Here is a 13,347-nt window from a genome sequence, read left to right on the forward strand (position 1 = left end):
CCCACTCACGAAGTCTATAGTTACTCTCTCCCACTTCCATAGTGGAATTTTCACCGGTTGTAGTAATCCAGAAGGCAATTGGTGCTCGGCCTTAACTTGCTGGCACGTCAGACATTTCCCAACCAATTCAGTCACCTCTCGTTTTAGTCCAGGCCACCAGTACACCTCTTGCAGGTCTCGATATAACTTATTTCCTCCAAGATGCATAGCACAAGGTCCACCATGTGCCTCTTTTAGAATTCTCTGCTTCAATTCAGGGTCATTCAGAATACAAACTCTTCCATGAAAGCACAGAACTCCGTCAGTATTCAGTCCAAAATCTTTATTCTCACCATTCTCAACTTGCCAAAATCGAAGAACTAACGAATCATCTTTCAACTATTTTTCTTTAATCTGTTCAGTCCAAGTAGGCTACACCTGTAATTCTGCCAACAGACTTCTATCTTCGAACAGACTCAAACATGCAAACAAGGCTCTCAAATTAGCAACAACCATTCGACTCAAAGCATCAGCCACCACATTAGCCTTACCTGGATGGTACCCAATCGAACAGTCGTAATCCTTAAGCAACTCTATCCATCTTCGTTGCCTAAGGTTTAACTCCTTCTGAGTCAACAGATACTTTAGGCTCTTATGGTCTGTGTATATAATACACTTTTCTCCATATAAGTAATGCCTCCAACTTTTCAATGCGAAGATCACTGCTGCTAACTCTAAATCTTGCGTAGGGTAGTTCGTTTCATGAGGCTTAAGCTATCGCAAAGCATAAGCGACCACCTTACCCTCTTTCATCAGTACGCATCCTAACTCCACATGTGACGCATCGCTGTACACAGTGAAGTCCTTCCCAGTCTCTGGTTGAATCAACACTGGCGCCTCAGTCAATACCTTTTTCAACTGGTCAAAAGCTTTCTGCTATTTTTCAGTCTAGACAAATACTACTCATTTCCTTAACAGTTTCATCAATGGTGCAGCAATTAGAGAAAATCCCTATACAAACCTTTTGTAATAGCCTACTAGACCCAGAAAACTCTGAATTTTGATACTGACTTTGGTGGGTTCCATTCCAAAATTGCCTCAATTTTCCGAGGATCCACTCTAATTCCTTCGGCAGAAACCACATGACCTAGAAAAGTCACTTCTCGCAACCAGAATTCACACTTACTAAACTTCGCATAAAGTTGCTTCTCTCTCAGCACTTGCAGCACAATACATAGATGCTCATCATACTTCTCCTTAGTTTCTGAATATACTACAATATCATCGATAAAAAAGACCACGAATCGGTCCAAGTAAGATTGGAATACTCGATTCATTAGATCCATGAAAGCTGCAGGTGCGTTCATCAACCCAAGCGGCATAACCAGAAACTCGTAATGACCATATCAAGTTCTGAATGATGTCTTATGAATATCCACTTCCTTTACCCTTAGCTGATAGTATCCAGATCGAAGGTCAATCTTGGAAAATACCGAAGCTCCTCTAAGTTGGTCAAATAGATCGTCAATTCTAGGCAATGGGTATTTGTTCTTTATCGTCAGTTTGTTCAACTGGCAATAATCGATGCACATACGCATCGTCCCGTCTTTTTTCTTCACAAATAGGACCGATGTTCCCCGTGGAGACACACTCGATCTAATGAAGCCTCTATCCAATAACTCTTGGATTTGAGCTTTCAGTTCCACTAACTCCTTCGGTGCCATCCTATAGGGTGCGATGGACACTGGAGCTGTTCCAGGCAGTAAATCGATTCCAAACTCGACTTCTCGATTCGGAGGTAATCCAGGAAGCTCTTCTGGGAAAACATATCAGAATTCTCTAATAGTTCTGACTACCTCCACAGTCAGATCCTCAGTTTTAGCTTGGCTTACAAAAGCCAAATATGCCTCGCATCCCTTAGGCATTAGTTTCTCAACCCCCAAAGCCGATACTACATTGGACAAGTAATCTCTTTGTTTTCCAATAATCATTACCTCTTCATCCTCTGCAGTCCTTAACACCATCCCTGAGGCCATCCTCAAAACGAACACTGCGCTCATATTCGGTGGAGACGATGCCACTAGCGTACCGGCTCAATCACAGAAACTCTGCCTCATATTCATCAACGGTCTTACTACCCTGGGTCAGATTCAGGAATTCCTTTCTTCGTGCATCCACATAGCTAGCTCCGACATATTTCACCTTGAAAGACTGCTTGAACAACTCCCATGTTACCCTCTCTGCTGGAGTACCCTCTCTCACAGTGATCCGCCATTAATACGCCTCGTCCCGTAGCAACGACACCGCTCCTTTTAACTTCTGCTCCACTGAGCAGTCCAGGTCATCCATAATCCGCTCCGTGGCTTTCAGCCAGTACTCAGCCACATTTGGGACTACTCTAGATACGCCCCTAAAAACCTCAGCTCCGTTGGCCTGGAGTCGCTCAGAAATGGACCCCCTATTCAGGGGCTCGAATTAGCTCCGCCCACCATTTCCAAAACTCTCAACATGGCCTGGGATAGAGCGTCGTCCCCTGCGCCCCGATCATACGGCCCATTAGCATCCACAGATGGTGGTCGTGCCTCACCAGCTGGCATGTGTTCAGAAGACAAAGATCCAGCTTGAGTACTACCTCGGCCTCGACCACGGCCTCTTCCCCGAGCAACTCTCGTACTCATATCGATTTATTTGATTACAAATTTTATGACATTAGTTTACTGTTTCAATTGTTTATTACAGAATATCTTATGAACAGATAAATTTTCAGAGTTGTTCTCACGCAATCACAGTTTAGCTACTGTCTCAGTTTCCTCGGGCTTAATTTTCCCTACAGTCTTAGTTTTGTAACCTTAATACTACCTTATCTATAATACTATATCTAAGGCTCAGTACTATCTACAATATTATTTTTAGTACAGTACAGTATATATATAGAGCAGAAAGATACTTACAGACTTGGTGCCGGGGATTCAGTGTGCCACCTTATCAGATTTCAGACATACTCAGAAGACTTAGGCCTTTTTAAAATCCATTTCTCAAACATTTGATTTAAAGGAACCATGTTTGAAAATTATCTCCTTGAACCAGAAAATTTGTTTTCAAAAGTCTGATTTTTCAAAAAATACCCTCTTTGGGCTTAAAGTTTTGAAAAAATTTTTTGGACTTGATCCACAGTCGAGTTGTTGCAACCGAGCTCTGATACCACTAAATGTAACACCACAAACTCGGCCTAGACGTTATGGCTGATTCAGTGTGCCACATTACCTACCACTGACCAAGTTACCTAGTTTACTAAAGTTTGGGTGAGCTTTGCAAAAACCATTAATGAAGTTTTAAAAGAAATGCTCCGATTCACTAGTGTGAGTCCTATCCATTATCGATTGTTAAAGGTTTAGAAAAACGTGACTTTTGTTGTACTTTGAAAAGTTTCATTTCGAAGACGTTTGGTTGTCGTGTCGGTTTGAAATAAGGAATTTTTTATAAACCTAGAGTTAACCAATTTCAAGGAACCAAATTAAGTGATGTGAATCTCAAGTTGAAAATGATTTAAGTAATTTAAAAACCCAAAAAAAAAATTATAGAGCGGCCTTATTACAAGTTTAACCAAAATAGAATTAATCAAAAATAAACACAAAATTTAAAAGGAAGCTACTTGAAACTTATTTAAAACCAGAAATTTAATCTTCGTGGCCACTCTAAATCCCACCCAGCTCCAAGTCCACCAACTAGGGCTCACCTGTAAGGATGGAAGAGAAAGGGGGTGAGTTTGGAAAACTCAGTGTATATGGAAAACCCGTTCAAAGCCCAAGTCAACTCAAGCCCATTGGGCCTAAGCCCTATTCAGATAATCATGGTCTCGGGTCAAGCCCTTTTCGAGAATCTGACAAAGCGGGCCTTAGCCCCTTTTCAAATAACAATATGGCCTGTAGGCCTATTCCAGAACAGAACAGACATATTCATGTATGCAAGCCCAACCCAGCCTATAACCAACCGCTACACTCCACCAGTACCAGCCCTCCACTCCATGTGGGGAATAGCTCAACCCACCCATCCCTACACTCCACAGTTGCAGCATAGTTGCTCAGATATCAGTAAGTTGAGGCAAAGCCTCCAGTACGTGGTCAAGCCACTTTCAGTACTTCCTTCATCAATAACCCAATCCCATGCATCAGATAATAATAACATGGCATGCAGTAAATAGTAACAGTCAAACATGCATTCAAGTCAACCTTAACCCTAGGGGTATATCAGTAATTTTGCTCATTGGAGTAAAACTATAAACTTTCCACCTATAAAGGTATTTCAGTAAATTTATCAGTTTTAAGGGTTCTCATGAATGTTACGGTCCTTACTAGCCCATTTTTCATCGTAGTAATTTATTTATCTCAATTTCACAATTTTAGCCATTGGGCCCTAAAACCACTAACGGCCTTACAGGGTCTATTAGCAATTTAAGCCCATTTAACTCAAGTTTTATGACCAGTTTACCCGTTTAAGCAGTTTTGATTCTACAGTCTAACAGAACATTATATTATACATATTTTTATTATTTCTTTATTATTTACCCGTATGGGCTCGTAAGCCCATTGGGCCCAGTTTTAGCCTATCGAGGCCCAATTACTGACGTGCACGAAATTTCACACACGACTAACATACCACTTTGTGATTTTAGATCTAATGATTTCTAAACATCTTGTGAGCACTCGCACACTCACAAGCCACGAAATGCCAGAATTTCGACATTTCGGCTTTTGCCGAATTGAACCATTAGAGGGTGTTCGATACACACCTGTTTCGCGACGACTGCTACTGAGATCCCTTGCGATGTCCTACAATTTATTACCGCAATTCTTAGATTGCAACCCACAACAACCAATCCCAATATTCAGCAACCCATATTCGAACCATGCCCCTAAAGCCTTTAAAATCTTACCTTTTTGCCGAAAACCGATGACTAGATCTAAGTCTAGTTGTTCCAAAGATCCAAGCCTTCGATTGAACCTCTAGAAGACACCAATCACCAAAAGAAATCGTCGGTTAAAGACCCTTAAAGCCCTATGCCCAAATCGACAGCCTTCCTAGATTTTAGAGACTTCGGCTTTTCTAAATTGTTAAATAAGACTAGATCGGAGATGAGCACTTACCACTTATTCCTCTTTAATTTCTATGCAGATCTGATGCAGATCTATCCTCTAAACAATAGTAGAACTCGAATCCAGGAGATCTGAAGTTTCGGCTATAAGTCCCTAAATCTATGGTATTTCGGCTTTTTAAGTGATGAAGAAGATGACGATTTGAGGCTATAACTTTGAAGTAATGTTGCTGACAGATACTAAGGGTTTAGAAAGATAAAAGTTGATCAATAAGAACAAAAATAACTAAATGATTTTGGCTTGGAGAAAGCGGCACAAGAAGTGAGTTTTCGGGATTTCGACTTTTATGGCAATCGGCTATGGAGGTTTTGTGGAGGATAGGATTGACAGAGGAGGTGAGTAAGGTGATCAGAAGGTTTAGGCTAGAAGAAAAAGAAAAAAGGAAGAAAGAAAATGGAGGAAGAAGAGAGGAAGAAGAAATCGGCACCAAGGTAGAAAAAGAAAAGAACCTAACCCTAATATCAACTAAAACAATCGTCCCAACCTCCCTAAGGCCCTTGCTGAAATTCACTTAAGTGATCATATGCCCGGCACATGCCTAAAATTAAAAGGTAACAATATGCCTACCTTGCAACTTGAACCCTGGACCTTTAATTCCTTCCCAGACGCCATTTTTTTTAGGAACTTAGTGGCGCCACCTTGCCACTTTACCACGGCCTTATTTGTGTCATAATTTACAAAGTTCTTCTTAAAAGCCCACTTAACCAAGTCTCCTATTCACTTAAAATCCCGCCTTGATATTTTACCATGTTTAACTTAGGCTTGGGCCTTCTAAAGGCCCACTAACACACTTAAACACAATTCCAATATCCAGAACACCAAAATTTCAAAATTTACTAAAAATCACAGAAACTAGGAAAATCTCGAAAATCAGGGCGCTACAAATCCATTCAACTCAAATCACGACAAAAATAGAAATCAAATTAATTTAGGGGATTTCAACAATAATGGGTTAAGGGTTAATATTGAGGTTAATACAAGGAATGGGTTGTTAGGCTCAAATGGGTTTACTAAGGGTTAATCGTGGAGGTAGGCTTTTCATGGCATGAGTGGGCTAATCCCAAGTGCCTTAATCATTTTGATATATCAAATCAAATGGTGTGGTCTCGACGTGCATAATCAAGCAAGTTCTAGAATAACAGTTCAATACTGACGCACTCAAAGCAATAATAAAAGTGAGCATGAAAGGATTAATAGATGCTCAAAAGGCTCAAAAATCTTACAAAAATTATGGCTTTTGATGTTTAGACTTGTGAATTCCCATTCAAAGTAATACCTAGACTTGGGGAAACAACCTATAATTTTAAATTCTTAAAAATCATATCATTATGCTTGATTCTCTAATGTCTTAAAGTTTAAACAATCAATTCATAAATGCCTATGTTTTAATTCAAGATATATCAATCAAATTCATAAATCAATTAAAATTTATCCTAAATATGATATGAAAGCTTTTCAAGAGAACAAGGCAATCATTTAGGGATTTTTTTGATAATGAAATAAATATCCCCCCACACTTATGATATACATTGCCCTCAATGTACAAAGATAGATATTAGAATATAAAAATAAGATAGGGAGAGCAGTGAAACTTCCTGTATGATGAATTCCTCGAACTAGAGTTCTGGAGAGGAATCGGTTCGAGAGTGGAGGAGGATATTTCGGCGGTCGTAGAGGTTCATTCGGCCATAAGTCCTGCACCAAAAGGATATTATCTCTAGTGGTAGCTATGGTCGTGGGCGAGCAGGACATGGCAGTCGTGGAGAACCTTTCCCGGTGGAGGTTTAGTTTCTATGTGATGATGAGCTTAAGAGCTCTATAGGACTGTGATAAAATCAGGAACTTTTTAGGGGATATTAGGAAGAATAGTTACTCATAAAGAAAAAAACCGAAATTGATAATTAAAAATAAAATTCTAAAATCTACTGAAAAGTAAAAATAAAAATAAAAATAAAAGTAGTTTTAATAAGAATTAAAAACATAAATAATAAATAAATGTTTTTACTCATCTTTATCGCTGGATGGTTCGCGAGGTGGGACTGGCAATGAGATGTGGAGGTGCTGACAGATCTACTGTAGAGTAGCATCAATGTTGTCAAATCATTGAAAACACTGCTGCTTGAATCAAATGAGACGCTTAGAGATGTCAGCATATGAAGCCGCTGCATGAATTGGACGAGAGGGTGGTGGTAGCTGAATCGGTGGGTCCTCGTGCTGTGGGGGGACATCATCAAGAATGTCCTGTAGGCCTCCCTCTTGGTAGATTGGGCGAGACGATACTAGGGAGGGTAGGTTCCTCGGTGCCTCTCGATCATCCTCATGCTAAGCATGCTCAAGATGCCTTGTGTAGACATCTGGCCGATGAGGGTGAGGGATGATTCTTGGGCCGTGGTGTTGAGGAGACCGAAGTGTCACACCAATCGAGACACATAGGGGCTAATGGAGATGACCCCCTTCCGATGCCGCTCTGTCTAGTGCTGAATCGCAAGGGCGATGAAATAGGCAAGGTCGATGACGTGCCCTTACGACATGCACCATAAGAAGTAGACATCGTGGGTGTTGACGATGCTAGTGCTCTCTCACCTCCCTGTAATCGTGTGAGCAAAAATAGCGTGTAAGTACATCAGGGATGGTGGGAGAACTGATGCCTTGGAGCGGCTAGGATCGTAGGAGGTCGTGCTAGGGGCCAAAGTGTGCCAGCACTTCGAGGGAGAGAAATGTATGTGGCGACTGAGAGCATGTAGTTCATTCTCCTCCTTGAACTCCTCCGTATATAAGCCTAGTGCAACACCAAACTCTGGGACGCTTAGCTAGCAGATTAATCCACCTAGGTGAAATTGAACCGTTTCGGGATCATTGTAGTTCATCATTACGGTCTGAAGATGGAACGTTGAGCATTGTTCCATCGTAAGCTCTAGATACGTCGGCTCGATAATCTCAAAGAACAGCTCTCAAGGGTCGGTTGTTTGGAGGGCCCGAATTGCATCAGCTATCTAAACTTATTCTATGGTAGCCTAGTCGATGCAGCGGCCCATAATTAAGGGTCAGGCCCGAAGTATTTGGAAAAGCTCTTCTTGGGGCCCTCGGGGGAACTGCAGGAGAGGGTGACGAATTTTCGCGGTTGGACCCGCAGAAGAGGACGCTCCCTTCCTCTTCTTTGAGGCAAGTATGGCAGTTTTCTTTCCTCATGAAGACAACATCAAAAGCTTGTAATATAAAGAATAATAATAGGTAAACGAATTCGAAACAATAAAAGGCGTGAATTTGGAACTAACTATTTCAGCCAATACTATTAATATGAAGCAAACTCAATCACAATAACAATGAGAACGAGAATAGAAATGTAATGGGTATGAGGTTTTCCTAATCTCAATTTAACACAGAATGTATGATAACTAACTTAGGAATGTAAATTAAATGATATACATTGGCATGGTAATGGCATGAGAATAAACATAGTAATGTTATAGGTATAAGATGTTCCTACTAACTTGATTTAACACAATATATATGATAACTAACATAAGGATACAAATTAAATGATAGAAAAATGAAAAATAGTTCAAAAGATATGAAGTTTATGCTGATAATAAGCATATGAAATAAGTAAAATAGAAGTGAAAGGAGTAAACAAACGCTAAGGGAAAGACATTGAGCGTCAAAAATGAAGTGGGAAGCGATGTACGGGTGTGGCAGGGAGGCCTTGTGGAGTTACAGCAGCTAGAGTTAGGGTTTTTGAATGGGGAAGAAAGTGAATAGTGCAGGGTATTTATAGATTTTGGGACACATGGCCAGGGCACACGCCCGTGATCCCCAATTTCCGCCCGTGTGATTCTCAAATTTCAAATTTGGGCGCGTCTGACATTTAGTACATGCCCGTGTTCCTCGGGCGTGTAGGTTCACACGGCCATGTCGCACGGCCGTGTCTAGCTTCATTCGCTTCTCCCACGCCCGTGTGTGAAAGCCCCATGCTCGTGTTAATTTAACAGGTTCGACCACGGGTGTTTCACACGGGCGTGTTGAACGCTCGTGTTGTTTTGGCAGGTTCACCCACAGTTCTTCCACACGGGTGTGTCGCACTCTTGTGTTGTTTTGGCAGGCTTGACCATGGCCATATCGTACGGCCGTGGCATTTAATCGTAGCCCCTGTTGGGGAAATCTGTTGCCCTATTTTCACACGGCCTTAAGCATGCCCGTGTGCTTGGCCGTGTCTCTGTGGAGACACCTGTATTCAAGATTTCTATTAAAAAGTTAGGAGTTAAATACCAAAATTTAAAGAAATTAATATTGTAAGTGCTTGGGTTGCCTCCCGAGAAGCGCTTGTTTATAGTCTAAGCTCAACTTACCTCTCCAGTGAATGGTCATGGTTGATTGAGGAATTTATACTCCTCATTCCTGCTGTCAATCTCATGAAAATAAGGTTTTAATTGGGTGTTGTTTACCTTAAAAGTACCAAACTTGGGATGACTCACCTCCACCGTACTGAATGGAAAAATACTAAGTACCGTAAGAGGTATTTCCTCATTTGGTGTGGTAGTGACAATGTGGGGATCTGCGGCAGCTAATAAGACCTTATTACCAACCTTAAGTTTATTTGGAGAGGTATCGGGCCCATTTTGGCGTAATTTCAGTTTGTCAGGTGTTCTTGGTTTGTGCGTCCACCATTCATCGAGTTCCTCGATTTGTAATCTTCGATCTTTATGAATAGGTCCTCTACTGGTGCTTGAGAACGACTCGTGTGCTTCCTTCAGACTCATTTTCTGCAAAGTAAGTTGCACCATATTATTAGTTTTAGCAGAATGGTTTAAATGATCACCTTCAATTCTTGATGTGTTGCCAGAATTGCGAGCTTGAAGGGTGATTGTTTCATCTCCCACCTGAAGTGTGAGTTCACCTATGCCAACATCAATGATGGTTTTAGCAGTTGCTGATAAACGCCAAATTATACATATCTATACCCCAAATACTTAGCATATTTATGGATGTTTATTACTAGATTTGTGGATTTTGGTACTCTTAATCCAGTTATTTCATTTTTTGTACTCAGGAGAGCACCAAGAGTCGAAAGGAGCCAAAAACGAGCTAAAAAGGGACAAAAATGGAACAAATCGAGAAGATGACACGGCCTAAGCCTTGCCACACGGGTATCTCACATGCCCGTGGCCTTCGGGGGTGTCGACCAAGGTTTTCACGATTCACACGGCCTGGCCATTGAGCCCACATGGCTGTGTGCAATTCAACAGATCGAACACGGCCTGGTAATCACGTCACACGGCCGTGGCACACGAACATGTCCCTTTTTCAAAGAGTTGTATTTTACACAGAAAAGGGTACTTAGGGAGGAAGAAAGCCAATCCAAAGCCTATATAAACACCCTAAGTGTGACCTAGAAGGGGTCACTTTTTCTAAAATGTTTCTGGAATACAGTACCACACGCCGGGGATTACTTGAGGAAAGCCAGATGATCCATCTCAAAAGCCGAAGCTACTCCAAGACTGAAGATCTCTCTCAGAATTCCTTCAAGGGTTTTAGAGTTTTCTTTATGTTTTGTTATTTTCATACTTTTGAGATGTACTCTTATTTTATTATGAACTAAACCCCTTAGATACCTAAGGGGGATAAAACCTATGATGGATCTTGTTATTATTATCTGAACTGTATGATAAATACTTGATTTGTTCTTAATCATGTGTCCTTAATGCTTGAGTTAATATTTCGAGTATTAATTCATGATTCGATGTGCTTATGCAGAGGAGGAATAGACCCTGCCTAAGAGCAGATTTGGCATAATTAAGCGGAGTTGATCGAACGCCTAGAAATAGGGTTACAAGATTTTTTTAGATTAGGGTGAAACCTAATAAGGGGATCCATAGATCGAGTTAATGCAACCCTAGAGTGTTAATTAGAGAAAAGTCTCAGTTATTCAATCTAGGGATTAGACATTATTAGTCTTAAATAGGGATAATAACTTAACTTAGGGATCTCTACGGAACAAGTCAAGTGAATAAATCGTCCGGTTCAGAGTTAGATAACAAGTGAAATCTAGGTGGATTCCTCCTTGGGTGTCGTCTTTATCAATTGCTTCTCTTCAAGTCTCTTTCCAAGTTTTCTCTTTGCTTTAATTAAATCAGTTAATTAGTTTAAATAATTGTTTAATAAACAAACCCTTTTATTTCCAGGTTAGATAATAAAAAAGATAGTTATTACTAGTACTTTTGGTTCCTTTGGGTACAATATCCCGGTCTTGCCATTACTATACTATTGTTCGATTGGTGCGCTTGCCTTTTTGTCGTGATAATAGTTAGTCTAGGTTTGATCTTCATTATAAATATTTATTACCTTTTATGAATCACACGATCAAGTTTTTGGCGCCATTGTCAGGGAACTGAAATATTAGGAACACTAAATTTTTATTACTTTACCCATTTATTTTTCTTGAAATTTTATTTTATTTTATTTTATTATTTATTAATTTACTTTTTCTCTCTTGGCAGGTTTTTATAGTTTATGACTAGAAGAAATCCGTCAGGACCATTACTCTTTGACGAAGAAATCAATCGCACAATTCACAAAAATCAAAGAGAAGTAAGATGTAGTTTACGATACATGGAGAATGAGTGAGAAGACGATACTCAAACCCCAACAGAAAAGATGGCCAAAAATCCAGGCAATCAGCTGCCTCCTACAATTGCAGCTAATCAAAATCCTGCTCCACGTACTATTTATGATTATGCTAAACCTTCTTTAACAGGAACTGAGTCTAGTATAGTTAGACCTGCTATTGCTACGAATAATTTCGAACTAAAACCTAATACAATTCAGATGATACAACAGTTTGTTCAGTTTGATGGTTTGTAGGATAAGGATCCCAACACGCACTTGGCAAATGTTCTTGAATTTTGCTATACATTCAGAATCAATGGCGTTTATGATGATGCCATTCATTTTCGATTATTTCCCTTTTCACTGAGAAACAAAGCTAAACAGTGGTTGAACTCGTTACCATGAGGGTCTATCACTACTTGGGAACAAATGACCGAGAAATTTTTACTAAAATATTTTTCGCCGGCTAAAACAGCTAAATTGTATAATGATATCTCTTCTTTTGTACAGATAGATTTAGAAACACTTTACGATGCATGGGAGAGATATAAGGACTTACTGAGAAGGTAACCTCACCATGGGTTACCACTTTGGCTGCAAGTTCAAACGTTCTACAATGGAGTGAATCACTCGATAAGACAAATGATTGACGCAGCTACTGGCAGAACCATCAACAATAAAACACCGGAAGATGCCATGAATTTATAGAGGAGATGTCACTGAATAACTATCAGTGGCAAGTTATGAGGACAAAGCCAACAAAAACAGCCGGCGTCTATAACATCGATTCAGTCACCATGCTCTCTAATCAGGTAGAACTTCTCAATAAAAAGATTGATAGTTTTCTTGGTTCGACGTAGGTACATCCAATAATGAGGTGTGACTCAAGCAGAGGAGGTGTGCATACAGAATACCAATCCTTCAATCGTACAACTGAAGAGGAACAAGTCAACTATATGGGTAACAATAACTTTAGATCTCAAAATAACCCATTTAGTAATACTTATAATGCAGGTTGGAGGAACCACCCAAATTTCTCCTGGGGTGGTCAAGGGAATTAAAACCCAAAAAATCCTCAAGGTTTTTAACAGCCACCTTATCAACAAGAGAAGAAACCAAACCTTGAAGAGATGCTTTCTAAATTCATATCGGTGTCAGAAACCCATTTCAAAAATGCCAAGACAGCACTTAAGAATCAACAAGCATCGATCCAAGGACTAGAAACTCAGATAGGCCAACTGTCCAAACTAATCTCTGAACGACCACAAGGTAGCCTAACAAGTAATACTAAACCAAATCCGAGGGAACACCTCAATGCAATTAACACTCAAGATACGGAAGGATTCATTGCACCTGAACCAGAATTACAGCAAGATAACACGATGAACAAAGGACAAGAAGAGGTAAACAATAATGATCCCAAACAGGTAAGTAGGAATCATGAACCTCGTGTGCCATATCCTAAAGCGATGACGAAAGACAGAACAAAAGAACAATTCGGTAAGTTTGTCAAACTCTTAAAGAAATTACATATTAACTTACCCTTTATTGAAGTTCTTTCGCAGATGCCCGACTCAGCAAAATTCTTAAAGGAATGTAACGCCCCGTACCC

At 40.2% G+C, this 13,347-nt stretch overlaps 1 non-coding gene across 1 annotated transcript; it reads right to left on the reverse strand.

The window, feature by feature from the left end:
• Window positions 1-12,212: 12,212 nt before the first annotated feature.
• On the reverse strand, window positions 12,213-12,319 carry LOC128285759 (small nucleolar RNA R71). The gene has a single exon (XR_008276309.1). It is a non-coding gene; the product is annotated as a small nucleolar RNA R71 (small nucleolar RNA).
• Window positions 12,320-13,347: the final 1,028 nt, after the last annotated feature.

The sequence above is a fragment of the Gossypium arboreum genome, chromosome 12 (genome assembly GCF_025698485.1).
Source record: "Gossypium arboreum isolate Shixiya-1 chromosome 12, ASM2569848v2, whole genome shotgun sequence".
NCBI lineage: Eukaryota > Viridiplantae > Streptophyta > Magnoliopsida > Malvales > Malvaceae > Gossypium > Gossypium arboreum.